Raw genomic sequence first — 15,248 nt, 5'->3', positions numbered from 1 at the left:
TCTAAAGATCCTTCTAGACCTGGATTTCTGTCTCTTAGACCACAGCCTTCTACTACGTCTAATTCAGTAATTCACCACCTTAGGTGTCCCATTTTTATACCCAAAGGAGACGTTTTTCCTATACATTTTTGACTTATATCAGGGGTTTGCTGACTGTAGCTCACAGGCCAAATCTGACCTCCTACCTATTATTATTTTTTTTTTGATATAAAGTTTTGTTGGAACACAGCTACAGTCACTGGTTTATGTATCGTCTGTGGCAGAGTATCTGTGACACAGACTGCATGGCCCACAAAGTCTAAATTATTTACTACCTGGCCCTTTACAGGAATATTTTGCTAACTAAAACCTGCCTTAGATTATGAGCTTTGTGTGTCCTAGAGATGCATCTCACCTCAATTTGCATGAAATCTAGGAGGCAGTGAGATGAAACTATTAAGACCCAAAGATCTGGTATCGGAATAATATTGGCCTCGTAAAATGAGTTGGGAAGTATTGCTCCCTCTTCGATTTTTTTGAAGAATTTGAGAATAGGTATTAAATCTTCTTTGAATGTTTGGTAGAATTCACTGGTGAAGCCACCTGGTCCCAGACTTTTACTTTTTGGTAGGTTTTTGATGATTGTTTCAATTTCTATACTGCTGATCGGTCTATTTAGATTTTCCAGATCTTCTTGACTCAGTCTAGGAAGATTGTATTCTTCTAAGTACTGGTCCATTTCTTCTAGGTTATAAAATTTGGCGTTATGCACTTTTTCATAGTATTCTTGCATGATCCTTTGTATTTCTACGATGTCAGTAGTAATTTCCCCTCTTTCATGCCTGATTTGTTTGTTTGTATCCTTTCTCTTTTTTCTGTAGTGAGTCTAGCCAGGGGTTTGTCAATTTTATTAACCTTCTCAAAGAACCAGCTCTTTGTTGTATTTATTTTTTCTATTTTTTTCAATTTCATTTATTTCTGCTCTAATTTTGATTATTTCTTTCCTTCTGCTGACTTTAGGTCTCATTTGCTCTTCCTTTTCTAGTTTTTTAAGATGAAGTGTTAGGTTGTTAAGACCCGAAGACCTGGAATCAGATCGCTTTGAAGTAAAACCACAAGACCTGCCTTTGCCTGTCCCAGCAGCTATGCGGTCACCGTGACATCCCAGAATCGATTTTTCCATCAGTAGAGTGAGACTCAGATGATGGAGCTGGTGCAGGGATAATCATTGTAATAGTGACTGAGGTAGATGCGCACTAGAAAAGGACGTATAAAAAACTTATTGTGAAGCTTGGTGCTTAAAAGGCGTTTCATTGTATTAGCTATAGGTAATATTAGGTAATATTGAATCATTGCTGAAACAGGTCTTGAATCCTCTTCATATTAGGACCACCAGTACCCATTCAGACCCTTCTCACCTCTTACCTCAGTGGTCCAATCCATTCTGAAAGACAGGAAGTTTCAGCCCTAATGCACAACGGGTCCTTTCGCTCCCAGGGTAAGAACCTCCCTCCACTGCCTGCAGGACAACATGCGAATTCCTTCAATGCATGGGAAAACCCCAACCTACTTGCCCAGCTTGCTCCCTCTAGTCTCTCCTCCTGTGCACAGTTCCCATGCTCGAGCTATGCGAAGCACTCATCATTCCCAGCTTCAGTCCCACCTCAGTCCCTGGGGAAACCCACCTTCTCTGCCAGGAGTGCCCTGCTCACCTCCCCTTCTCTGCCTTTTGAAATCTTACGCAGTCCGGATGATCCCAATATTGGTCACGTAGGGAGGATAGCAGGAGATCGATGCTTGGAATTCAGTAAAAACTAAGATTCCATACAGTTGGCGTTTAATGCGTGCTTTATGCATACCATTTAAGATAAAAAAAAGCCATCCTAAAATTCAGGCCCTTGAAATTCCCTGGGAATCTCCCAGGAGAAAACCATCGTCCTCCTACCTTCTCCCACTAGGTTTTCAGGACTCTGTATAGTTAATACCACCTTTTTTTCTTTCCAGAAGTTATTTCCATCACCTGAACCCCTTGCCTCCCCCAAAGTCTTACACTGCGGTGTGGAAGGCGCTGCCTCTGCCGGATGCAGGGGGCACGTGGCAGCCTTCTCGCACCAAAGACAAAGACTAAATTGTTGATGCATCTCCTCAGAAGATGCCGATGTGAGAAAATGAGGCAAGATGAGTCTATGTGCTTAGTGGATGGGCATCTGGACGAACGAAGGAGAATCATCATCTTTTGTTTGAAAATTAAAATAGGAGAATAGGTCAAAAGTGTGGAGACCCCAGCCCCCTTGTCTGAGTCTCAAATCTCCGCCTTCCTTTACTTATCAGAGAAAGGTCTGCACTTTGGAGCTAGCAAATCTGCTTGGCAGGTAATCACTACCCATCCACCAGCTGCTGCCTTGGCAAGAGCGCATCGCCATTGCCATGGTAACGCACAGGCAGGCAAAGGCGAGCAGGCCTGGCTCCAGGCCAAGGTAATCCGATGGCACTAGGCTTTGTTAATAGAAAGAGAAAAGCAAGCCAGAGCCGCTTGCCTCTGCCTTGGCCAGTAAGGGCTGGACGGGAGCAGAGTGCAGGGCTAATTAACCAGCTGACCAGCTGTTGGCTGCCGCTTGCCAAATCCGACAAGTGGCCCCAGCTTTCTCTATCTCTAACTCTTGTCATCTTCCAGGGAGGCTGGGCCCTAGGGGAACAAGGGCCTTTTCTGGGTGATGTCATCTGAGTATTTGTAGAATTTCCTCTTGGGGGAAAGTTCTCTGACAAAGTATAAGGAGATCTGACTTCCTTCGGAAGACTCCTTGGACTTTAGAATTCTAAAGAAAGATTTCGTAGATAAGAAAGAAGTCTGGGGTTACGGAAGGGGTGGGGCGGTGAGGGGGATGCGTTGCCCATATCTCAGGTCCTGCTTTAGGTGTCTAATCCGAGGCAGCTTTTAGGGAAGAACACGAGCATGCAAAATCTCTCCTCAATGGAACGAGGCAAGAATTATCATCAGTAAGGAAACGTGGATGATCTTGGAGAGACCAGGAAGGAGAGGGAGCTAATGGACCGAGTCCTGGGTAGGATGGATGGCTCACGTATACACAATGCCTGCAAGGTAGGTTCTATCATCACACTGGTCCAGACAAGGAAACTAAATGTGCGAGGAGCCTGCCAAGGTCTCACAGCTGAACTCGTAGCAATGTACTGCCACGTGGCCAAGCTGGGCTTAGAGCCTAGACTGGCCCAAAGTGTGTATCTTTTCTTTCAATCCAAACTACAGTGACCACAGCTATGCTCACAATATTACTGACAACCCGAAGAATATGTGAGTTTGTAGGAATAAAAATTCTAACAAAGGATTTTTTTAAAGTTATCAATGGATGCATAGTAAGAGCTTTACGAAGATAAACAATACTTTAACTTTGCATGCCCATTATTTAATCGTAATCCCTACCTCGAGTGTCTGTGTACTAGGCATTTTATATACATTACCATTATATTCCAAAATAGAGATTCTAACCTTATTTTATGGATGAAGCAACTAAGTCTTAGAGAGCCTGGAGGAACAAGTAAAAAATATTGCATAATAACAGAGTTGGTCAGACTGGCAAATCTGGGACATATGGTGGCTGTATATGTCTGTAGCTTTGAAGTCTCAAGAAGCAGGTACCTGGAGTAAAGTTACAAGGGAAAGGCAGAGTCCCCAAGATTGAGGAATGGCGATGAGACATGAGACAGGGCTGGCTTTTTGCCCTAAAAGCGTCTTCTACATCCAGAAAACTCACAGGACTGATCTCTCTGACGCTGGCTAATTTTTTTCCCAAATAGAAATAGCACCTTCCAGCGGGAAGGCAGTTGGGGAAGATTGGCAAAAGAAGACATGACCAAGAGGGAATGATACTCTGGTCCTTTTCATGGCCTCTGCTTGAAGTATTTACAGCCGGAACCATGCAATGTCAGGAGAAGATAACCTTCGTCAGGTGTCTGCACTGTGCCGATCACTCTATCTTCCTCCTTTAACTTAATGCTTATGCTCTTATTAGATGTTGTATATATGTTATTAGATTGATATAGGATTCATATTATATTACATTGACACGTATTAGATTAGATTTGGTATTATAACTCCCATGCCAAATGATAAACTGAGATGCGAAACATAGTGAATCGATTTACTTTCAGGTACAATTGGAACGAGAGGACACAGCTCCTCATTCTTAGTCATTGCTCTTTCCGGCTTTCCAGGATACCACATAGAGATTTCATGTGCTTCCGAGCTCAGGAAGGAGGCCCCGTGAAACAGCGTGAGTTAACCTGGGCACAGAGAGCCAGAAATCAAGACTAAACAGGGGCCCAAGAAAGGATGCTGAGCAGAAAAGTGAAAAAGCCAACCGTCTATTTGGTTCAAGGTTAAGAATAAGTTTGGGAACTGAAGATAACACAGAGTCAGGAACAAGGTTAATTTAGAGATGCAACAGGAGACCATGCACAAAACCCTAAATGAATTGTGAAGTACACATCAAAAGTAAGATTCTTATAAGGGACCAGCATGGTGCAAGAATGTTCCAGAACACTCTTTCAAACGAATACTCTCGCTTTCCCTTCTTCTCTATCGTTCTTCCTCTCCTTCTACTGCCTCACAAAGTTGCAGGAAGTTAGCACACATCCCTGTCTGTCTTCTGACCTTGGATGCTGTTTCCTGCCCACCAGACCGAGGCGCATGCCCAGTCCTAGAGAGAGGTCCCTGATACAGCTGGGTATGTAGAAGCTCCTGCCACTCACCCCTCTGTTGCAGAGGTTATACTTGGTTCTTTCTCTGAAGTGAAACGATGTAAGGTACAAGCTAGTGTTTACTGTTTCTCTGTTGTACAGGCCTCACTTTTCCGTTGGAGAGAGAGAAAAAAAGAAAATGTCTGGGCCGTAGAGAGTAACGTTGTGTGAGGATTTTATGAACCTGGAGTAATTGATCTTGCCTTTGTTACTCTTACGCAAGCATGCAACTATAGGTCTCCACAGAGCATGTTTTGTCTAAATTTCTGTGTCCTGGCTAATAGTAGCAAGAGATCTGGATTCCAGTCCTGGTTCTTAAATCCTCAGTAGGTCACCAAGTGGCTTTGAGACAAAGCTTTTCCCTCACTGGGAATCGAATCCCTCATCCATCAAATGGAAAGCTTTAATCATACTCTCTAAGCATCCTGGGACTGGATCATGAGATCACTTCTTTCTTTGCATCTGTCATTGAATTTTCTGTGTAAAATGGAACTTGAGAAAAAAACTCTGTGTGAATCTGTACCCCAAGCTATCCAAGCCATTTCCTGCTAAGTTTCCTTGGAAGCATAAAAAAGCAGAGACTGTGACTTCTCAGCTAAGTACATTTTTTCCCCAGGCCTGCTTGAGGGAGGATGGGATGGGAACACTGTGTCAGACAAATCAAAATGTACCACACAAGTGGAGCGCTCGGCTAATCCAAACAAAATGACGGGGGCGGATGGTGGGAGCCTGAACAATTTTCATGCAGACATGAGAGCAGGCCACACAGTTAGATCAGAATTTAAATAACTTCACTTCACATGTTGCATTTTAAAGTGCCCCCCCCGCCCAAGCACTCAAAAAACTTCCAAATGTTTCATTTTGGGGAAGCAGATGTCCCTGGAAATGAAGACCAGTTCTCTATGGTCTTCTCCCCTCATCCCTGCCCAGAATTAACTGCTTGCTGTCAGGACTGGGAATTCTGGCAAATGGGGATTCCTCTGTTAAGAGGAATAGTGACTCACTGTTTTGGCCTGCCGTGGGCTTGGCAAGTGACATGTTAATGAGATGGGCTGACACATTTTCCCAATTATAGGACAGAATATGCAGATGTTTGTCAGCAACTGCATGAGGCACCACCCAACCAGCCAAAGCTCGCCAAATATCTCCTTAATGCCAGATGCCATCGGAGGCACCAAGGAGAAAGTGGACAGTGAGAGAGTATAGGTCCCACCCTCACAGAACTTTCTGTCTTTTATATGTAGCCAGAGTCAAAATTTAAGTTACAGGAGAGGAAAGTGAATTGGTGCCAGTTCGCTTGTCCAGAGTGAGGTGAGATCATAAGCGGGCAATGAGTTTGAAGATTAGAAGTGAGCTGCCATGGGTTAGCTCAGGAGATATTATGCTTACCCATATATAAGATGAGGAATAGTGTGACACATGACTCCTGATGACATTGTGGTGGGCCACCCATATACTCTTTTAATGGAGAACTGGAAGTCCCAGCTGCAAGCTCTTTTAAGGATTGCTTCATCCTAGATGGCTACCTCACCCAAGGTCATGCCCCTTTCTAGGACAACACAGAATTCAGTGGGGATATCAAGACCTGACTCTGGAGGGCCAATCTAGCTGAAGCCTTTCTCATGGGATAAGCTAAGGGTTTGGGGACTGCCGTGTAGCTTGATTCCTTCCTCTTCCCAATCCTACTTCTTCTTTTTCCATCAATCAGTATTGATTCTAAGGGCATGACTTAAAATATTGTGCATGCTTATTCAGACTCTGTCTCAGAGTCTGCTTCCCAGGAAACTCAATATATAACATCATCCAACATATCAAAATGCCAGACTTTTTTTTTTTTTTTTGGTAATTACAATTATATGTACATGACTGAGAAATTAAGGACTCATTTTATTTTTTTTCCCGGCGCTTTTTAAGGGCTATGTCCCTTCCTCTATCCTTCTACCTTCTCTCTCATTTTTCTTTTCTTCTTTCTCTTTTCTCTTCCATCATTGACTTTTCTCCACTTAGTTCAAGATTGTTGGGAATGAGCCAAATCATAACAAAGGCAGTTTTCAGGACCATGGGTAGCAGCATATGTGCCAACCCGGCCCCTCAACCATGCACGTACTCCAATACTTTTATTCTTTTAATAGCTATCCCAGGCAGACTCCAGAATATCTTTTTCAGTGAGGCTGATATTATTATTATTATTATTATTATTATTATTATTATTATTTATTATTTTTATTTTTTAGGTGAGGCAACCCTTGGTTGACCTCACAGATGGCAAGGACCTTGTCAGCGTACAATCCCTTATTTTTTTATTTTTTTATGCCTACAGCACCTGGTCTTCCTAGGTGATCTCCCATCCAAGTACTAACCAGGTTCGACCCTGCTTATCTTCCGAGATCAGACAGGAGAGGCTGATATTATTAATGTGATTTCTGCATTAAGATAGGTAGATTAGACCTCTGAGTTGGTATCCAACTTTGAGGGTTTATGATTTTTGCTTGAATTCTCATGTATTTGCCAGCCCTGGCAATATCATTACTTTTCCTTAGCAGGTATTAGATTTATATATTAATAAAAGTGGGCATATGAGTGTTTCTATTGGATAAATTTTATTGAATCATTGCAAACCATTCATGATCCTTTATGCACTTAGCTGTCTGGCTTGTCTATCAATAAAGATAGCTAAAGAATAAACAAATACCCTTACATAGATTATGGAAAACAATTAAGTTTCTTAACTCTGAATAATTTTAAATTGCATTATGTTTTCTACTTCAAAAATCATCTATGGAGTGTATTTGGAACTTCTTGGTCTCCATATATCTTTCAAGCAAAACTTCTTTATCCCATATATCTTTCAAGCAAATATTGACTTTTTTATTTAAAATGTCAATATAGGAACTATTTGCAGAACTACTCCTATTGTCTCGCTCATATTTAATTGAAATATAGAGAAAGGGAGTGAGAGCCCTTAAAAATTACTAGTCTATAAGCTTCACGAGTGCAGGGATCTTATTCTTCTTGATCACCACTGTATAGCTAGAATACTCAGAAAGAATGAGTGTTAAAACATAATAATTGAACCAAGTTGAATAAAAGGCCCCAATTCTGGGAAATAAAGCAAGGACACTCATTCAAAGGGAAGCTTCTTCCCACTCAGAAGGAAGAAATTCAATTTCTGTGCTACCGACATGAAGACAGAACTTCCATGAGTTCTGCAGACTTGAGGCAAAGAACAAAGTAACCGTCCTCCATAGGGAGCATCGGTGCTTTCTCTGGCAGTGGCAGAGCGCTGCTTCAGACTTCAGAGAGGAGATACTTCTGCCCATGGGATCGAAATTGGCTTTGGGGGCAATGAACGTTAACTTGAGGTGCTGCTTTCATGGATTCTCTTTTCAAATGAGTTAAGAAATGTCCTGCCTTGAGTAGAGGGACAGCCATGGCTGTCCCATGCCTTAGGTCATAAAGACCCTAAAAATACTAACAGCACCGTAAACAGTCTGTGCTTAACTACTGCTGCTGCTATTATCACCACTATTACTAGCAAAATAATAACCAGAAGAAAATGAGGAATATAATAGTTCCTTCCATATTATATGCCAAGCACTGCTCTCAGCATTTTACAACACTAATTCTTCTAACAACTCCTGTGATAGATTATTATCCCCATTTTATAAACATGACAACTCAGAATTGAACCAATTAAGATATCCAATGTCAAGAAGTAAAAACAAAAAGTTTGTTGAATGAATGTATGAATTTTATAACTCTGATGACTTGTATAAAGCAAATTATCTAAAGTTAATTCCTCAGATAAATGCTTGATTTGGCATATAGTTTTGGAAATTAAAGCAATGACTTGTTTTTTCTCAGACAGATAATGTTGAACAAAGGTAAAAAAAAAAAAATCTAGGATCAAGCCCTTATCCTGCCATTAATGGTGGCAAATGTACACAATATAGTCCTAAACAGTTGTAAAAAAATAAAATAAAATAAAATAAGGATGATCTATATACATTGGCGTAGAGTGATATCTAGAACATGTTGTTAAGCAAAAGAAGCAAATTGTAAAAGGTTATCTGCTGAATGCTACTGTTCTGGTAAGAAAGAAGGAGATATAGGAAAATAAACGTGAATTTGATCAAATGCACAAAAGTACAGGAAGGATAAACCAGAAATGAATCAAATCAATTCCCTATAATGGGTGAATGGAAATAAAGTGGAAAGAGAGGGTGGATAGAAACGAGGGAGAAAAGATGAGAGGCATTTTTTTCTGAATATGCCTTTTGCATAGTTTCAACTCTTAGAACAATGATGATGTTTCCTATACTCAAAAGTATGTGTGAAATAATTAAATTAATCATGTGAGGAAAACCCAGTGGAATAAACATAGTAACAAATAAATCTAAACACATTCCAAAGGAACAGCATCACCACACCGGTGTGGGTGGGGAAGAGAAAAGCGAACCTAAGTAACTTTAAAAACAGTATTTTGACTGCATATCATAAGGTTAAAGATAAGAGAGATTCTGCACAAATATTGTTAGTATATATTATAATAGAACTATTATTATTAATAGTGCTATTATATATTAGTATGTATTAGTATATTAGTATATATTATTAGCAGTAAATTTATTTTCTCAAACATATAGGTTAACAATACTGAAACTCTATGTGTATTCTAAGGTTAGCCAAATAGGTAAATATATTATGGGTAATGAGAGCCAGGCCCCTCACTTTTGGAGAAGGGATTTACAGATCAGGAAAGGGAGCTGGCAAGGAGAAACCCTACGGTGTTGAACTGGAATCAAAAGTATCAATAGGATCTCATAAATTTTTAACATATGTACACATAGATATATAAATAGATATAAATGTGTGTACAAATTCTCTCATCTCTGAGTGAGCCCAGGTGCAAATGATACCTCAGTAATTAGCACACCTGGCACCCAGATATTGATTTCCAAATACCGTAATCCAATAAAAATAATCAGGGCTTTTCAGAGAAATGGATGATTTCAGGGCTAAAAAAAGGGAAAGTATAAGAAAGAATTCATTAGCAAACTGCTCGTAGCTTAAAATTAAACATGGTAAAAGTGTTCACACCATGGGAATCAGGAAACAAAAAAAAAATCAGAGCTTTTTTTTTTTTTGAATCAGCTTATCAGCATATCACTATCTTATCTTGTGGTACCAAAGTAAGAATGTGCTTAAAAAATTATAACATCGTTTTGAAAGGATCCACAAGCCAATTTGCAGAAGTTCCTGATGGCCCAATCGGGATCAATGTATGCAATAAAATAAATATGACAGTAATGGATTATAACTCTCAAAGACTAAAATAAATATCCATGAGTTCATATTGTTATAAATTTTTTAAAAGAATGAATAAATGGGGGAGAAGGGAAACTCTTCCTTACAGTAAAATTTTAATTAATAAATGTACAAGGAATAATAGAAACAGAAAATCACCATTTGGGGACACCACAGTAATAATTGTTACAGGGAAGAACCATTAATGGATCATAAAATTAATGGGTGAAAGTATGAGGAGAAATGGGTTATTTACAGAGCCTCAAAATATCTCCCCACAAAGTAGTTACTAAATGAAGAGGGGAAAATTGTAACTGTATAGGGGAGAAATCTGGCAAATACAACCTTATGCAAGTGTTCTTGTTAAATCGTTAATAATAAGACATCAACATTATGTATCTCCTGATAAGATGCACTGAGAAATGTACAACATTGCTTTGGCAATGCTATTTTATACCCCCCCAAAATGCATAACTCGATTTAATCATAGGGAAAAAGTTTGCTCATACAAACCTAAATTGAGGGAAATGCTACAAAATAACTAGCCAAAACTCTTCAAAAATATTAAGCAATGAAAGGCCAAGAATGACTGAGAGACATGCCACATTGAAAAGTATAAGCAGATATAAGATCTAAATGCCATTTGGAATCTGGATTGGCTCCTAGGCCAGAAAAAAATGACCGGTGAAATTTGCATGAGGTCTGTAGTTTAGAAAATGCTGTTGTGGCAGCATTAACTTCCTGCTTTTGCTCATTTTACCTTGGTCACATAGGAAGGTAACATTTGAGGAGGATGGGTGAAGGGGAGATGGGAATTCTGCAACATTTTTGTAAGCCCAAAATTATTTTAAAATTATACATTAGAAATCCCAAAAGGGAGTAAAACAAATATTTTTAAAAAAGCAATAATCTTACCCTTGCAAACACCCTTTTGTAGAACTCCATTGAGATAACTATAACCAATTTGATGTATTTTAAAATGTACAATGTGATGGCTGTTAGTAGGCTTTTTTTGAACATACGATGGCCCTCCAAACATAGCTACCTCGCAAGTGACCTAGGGTCGACATTGCAAACTCATCTGAATGCAGGGCCGGTCCCAGAAAACACGTTAGTTTCCAACACTGAACTCTTTGTCTGTCTGTCTCTGATAGTATAGGTTCCAAGCTACAGAAAATCTGAAGCTAAGATGGAGGTTTTAACGAGCAGCTGCAGCCATTGCATCTCCAGTTGGCATTTTGGCTTTGAGTGTAGCTCCAAGTTTTTGTCCTGAGCTCTTATGTGTCTCTTTCTTGCAAGAGGAAAGATGAGAAAAATCTTATACCAACAGACTGTATGGAAAGTAATGCAAGAAAGATAGTTAGAGGCTGTTGCTGTTCATTATCTTTCCTATTCTCACCAAGGAAAGGATACAAGAAAACTTATGGAGGAGGATTAGAGACCATTTTGAAGGACTGCTCAGCGTTAAAGGCTAGAACATACAAAAAGAATGTCAAGGGCAATTCTGAGATCCTTGTCTTGGTCAACTCTGGTGCAAAGGACCGTTCAGCTGTTGAGATAACTATTCACGCTTTGGCTCTGTCTTCCCTCACTGAACAATTTGGTCTAATGAGTTTTCCAAAGCAATTTTTCTTTTTCAGCACTGAAAGAAGCGAGGGGTGGGGGTCATAGGAAAAATTACGAGCAGAAGTTGGAAAGAGAGTTATTTAAAGAACTCGAACCAAAGAAGCCTCAGACTTTGCTATCAGTTCTGGCATTTGGAGAGAGACTGGCCTTTTGATGTGACTGCGCTGTCACCCAGTGCTAGCGCATTCAAGTGCCCCAGACTCTGAATATGAAGAAAGACATACTTTGTCTCACCCACCCTCATTTCACCTGACAACTCGGCCAGCGAGTCACTGTTTGAACAATGAGGAGGAATAATAACTGCAGTGGAGCCCACAGAGAAGATATTAGTTGGAGGAACAGATTGTAATGAATAATCCAGCCTTTGTCACTGCCGCCCTAGGGAGCACTGTGCATGTTGGCTCTTGCTTATCCTGGAAATAATGATTTTTATTTAATGGTCTTGTTAGAGAAAGCGAACAGGCCACATAGCATGTCAAGTTAGGCTGACTGTGCTCATCGTTGCCTTTGGAAGCGAGATAGCTCAGGGAGCCTCTGGGTCAGCCAACTGGTGGGTTGTGCGTAGGGCTTCTGTGTATAAAACAGAAGAAGAGCTATTGGAAAGCTCTTTCCATTTCCCCATGAGCCACCCAGCTCAGTGGGGCCAACGTTGTAGCTACCGCTAGTCACTGGGAGCTGGAGAACTGAGACCAGCGGTCCCTATAAGACTATCTGACTTCTTCAACTCGGCTCTCGATTTTTGTTTTCGCTCTTCAGTTAGTGAAAATGTGTTCCTGGAGAAGGTATAAATCAGCCTCTCAGAGGAATGCAGCACGGAGGTGTGGGAAACGCAAAGAAAGCAGACGGTGAGCACGCGAGCATTGTGAGCATCGGAGTGAACAAGGACCAGACCTAACGTCCCTGTACTTCCTCATAAGGGTGTGGCTGACCTGGGGATGACTGAGAAGTTGGGCTCAGCTGGACAGACACATTCTGAGAGTCATGATCTGCTGGGATCCAGCAGTAATAGTATGAGAGTCGATGATAATAATATTTAAATAAACAAATAAATTTTTATTTAGCATATTCTACTTGTTAAGTGAAGCTTAGGACATAAAATGTGGTATCTCATTTAATCCTTACAACAACCCTATAAGATACATACTATTAATAACAGAAGACTAAGGGTTGGAATTATTAAGTGCGTCTCCCTGTGCATTTGCCTAGGAAAAAGGGAAACTGGGATTCCAGTCTGGGTCTGATTTCTTAGCATTGCACATGCTGCTAATAGCAGATTGCTCGTTGTTTACTGCAATCCATTTGTACACCTTCCTGAGCTTTTTCGGCAATTGAGTCCAGCCATATGTGCCTTCTCACTGGTAGACTGTAGATAGAAATGATGTGCACTTAGCATCAAGGCTTAAAGGGCAAGGTATGCCTCCTCTAGGACGTCTTTCTCATTCCATAGTCCGAATGCCAATAAAAAACAGTGCTATAGAATAGTAGGTCACAAGATGGAAGAAGCCTGGGTGCCCAGATCACTGTTTGGAGGAAAAATCTGTGCCAAACAGGAACATGTAATTTGGACTATTGTATGACCAAGAAGGAACTTTACCCTAATTAATATACTACCTAATGCAAATATAAATAAGCCGTAGCTTTTATCTTTGAATTGAGATAGGCAATCAGATTTTAAAGAGCATATTCCTATGTTTTGTATATTTTTGACTCCCGACATATATATGTTTGTATGTATGTATGTGTGTGTATGGATGTATGTATGCATGTACATAATTTTTTCCCCAGAATGCTTTTTTTTTCCTTTTTTTCAAAGCTCTCAGCACTGAAGAGAGATTCATTTTATAAAAGAAATATTGAAAGAAATAAGAATGTTCATTTTGGATAGGAGAAAACAGAAATAGGATAGTATGATCATTTTCAAATGAAGGAAAACCAAGTGCATGACACAGTAGCCTTAGCCTCTCCATCCCTAAGAAGCAAAACTGGGACCAATGGATAGGAGATTTAAAGAGACAAGTTTTAGTTCATAATACAAACACCTTTTCCATGCAGTCAAAGTGCACAAAGATGAAAAGAGTACCTTTGAAAAAGAGTCATTTCTTATCTCTGAGTGTTTTTAAGATGTAGTGAGTTTGGATGACCACTTAGAACAAATATTGTAGAACAAATGTGGTCAGTAAATGAGGAGTTTCAGGTCAGTGTGTCCTCTAACCAGGAGACCTTGTGATTCTAGGAGCACTTGATTTTGTGAGTCTTCGTATCCGATTCTATGATTCCATGTTCCTAAGTCTCCAGTTTGTCTCTTGATGTCACTAATGTCTCAAGGTTGTGTCCTCCTGGAGAAAAAGTAAGTATAGTGTATGGGTTCTCTCCATTCGAGGACTGCTTTGGTTTGAACCCTGGCTCTGTTTCTTTCGAGATGTGTACCTCGAACCAGTTATTTAACCTTTCTGCACCTCAGTTTCCTCATCCATAAATGCAGACAATCATTATCGTCATCGTCATCATCATCATCCTCATCCTCATCTTCATCATCATCCCCACCAAGTTGGTATTTTAGAAGAAAAAAATGAGAACTTAGAACTGTTCTTGACACATTTTAAGTGCTCAGTAAATGGGAGCTCTAATTATCCCTGGGGAGTGCCATTATTTATCAGTCCATTGCCCTATTCTCCCAGAATCCCCCAATCTCTGCACCAACGTAGTGAACATAGAGGTATTCTTCTGCATGAAAACATTTCCTCATTCTAACAGGTGGGCATGTAACATCTAAGTAGGACTGATATAATTTCAGGCTTAGTGGTAGTAGAATACGGAAAACCTTTTTGGCAAGGAATCTTTTTGGAATGAATATGAAAGAACCATCATCTGAGAGATTAAGGTAATTAGGAATTATAGGATGAACCATTTGTTGGTTTCTCTGAGCCTCAGACCTCTGATCTCTAAATTCTCCGGACTTAACCATTTTTTAGATCCATTTCCTCTCTCCCAAAGCTGAGGTGTAGCCCTCTTCTGGATGTAGCTGATAACCATTACAAAGACTTTGCCAAGAGTGAGGACTGAGGAAGTCGCTGGGGATGGTGACCCAATTTGCTGACCCAGATTCGTGGCCTGTTTATATATATTGAAATGAAAACCTAGGAAAAACCATGATTGATCAAAAAGGAGAAACTCTGTCAGAATGAGAGCAGACCTAAAAAATTTCCATGTCCTTTTGAAATATCTAGTTTACTTTTTAAGGATGTTTACGAATTTCTTGCAAGAGATTTCCCTAACCTAAATAGCTTATCTTCTAAGATTTTCAAGCAACATCTGCATACTTTGCTTTATTTAGGATTTATTCCATTAAACACTTGAACCTATGTTTTTATGAAGCTTTATTCCCAGCAGGTATTATAGTTATTCATTACATTTTCTTGCACATTTTAGATTGCTATTTTCCCCTTCCCATTCTTAGTTTGCCTCCCGCCTTTCTCTGTCTCTCTCTGTCTCCCTATTTGTCTCTCTCTATCTCTGTCTGTCTGTCTGTCTGTCTGTCTCTTTCTCTCTGTCTCTCACAGAGTCACAAATTAGTTCTCCAG

At 40.1% G+C, this 15,248-nt stretch overlaps 1 long non-coding RNA gene across 1 annotated transcript in view; it reads left to right on the top strand.

Moving 5' to 3' along the window:
* The window catches only part of LOC120595696 (uncharacterized), a 75,098-nt gene extending 72,265 nt beyond the window's left edge, over window positions 1-2,833 (top strand). The window contains exon 7 of the long non-coding RNA XR_005650989.1: window positions 1,025-2,833. This is a non-coding gene — a long non-coding RNA (uncharacterized LOC120595696). The remainder of the gene's footprint in view (window positions 1-1,024) is intronic.
* Window positions 2,834-15,248: the final 12,415 nt, after the last annotated feature.

The sequence above is a fragment of the Pteropus medius genome, unplaced genomic scaffold (genome assembly GCF_902729225.1).
Source record: "Pteropus medius unplaced genomic scaffold, Ma_sr-lr_union100, whole genome shotgun sequence".
Classification (NCBI taxonomy): domain Eukaryota; kingdom Metazoa; phylum Chordata; class Mammalia; order Chiroptera; family Pteropodidae; genus Pteropus; species Pteropus medius.
The sequence above is the reverse complement of the archived record's forward strand: the minus strand, read 5'-3'. Positions and strand labels throughout refer to the sequence as shown.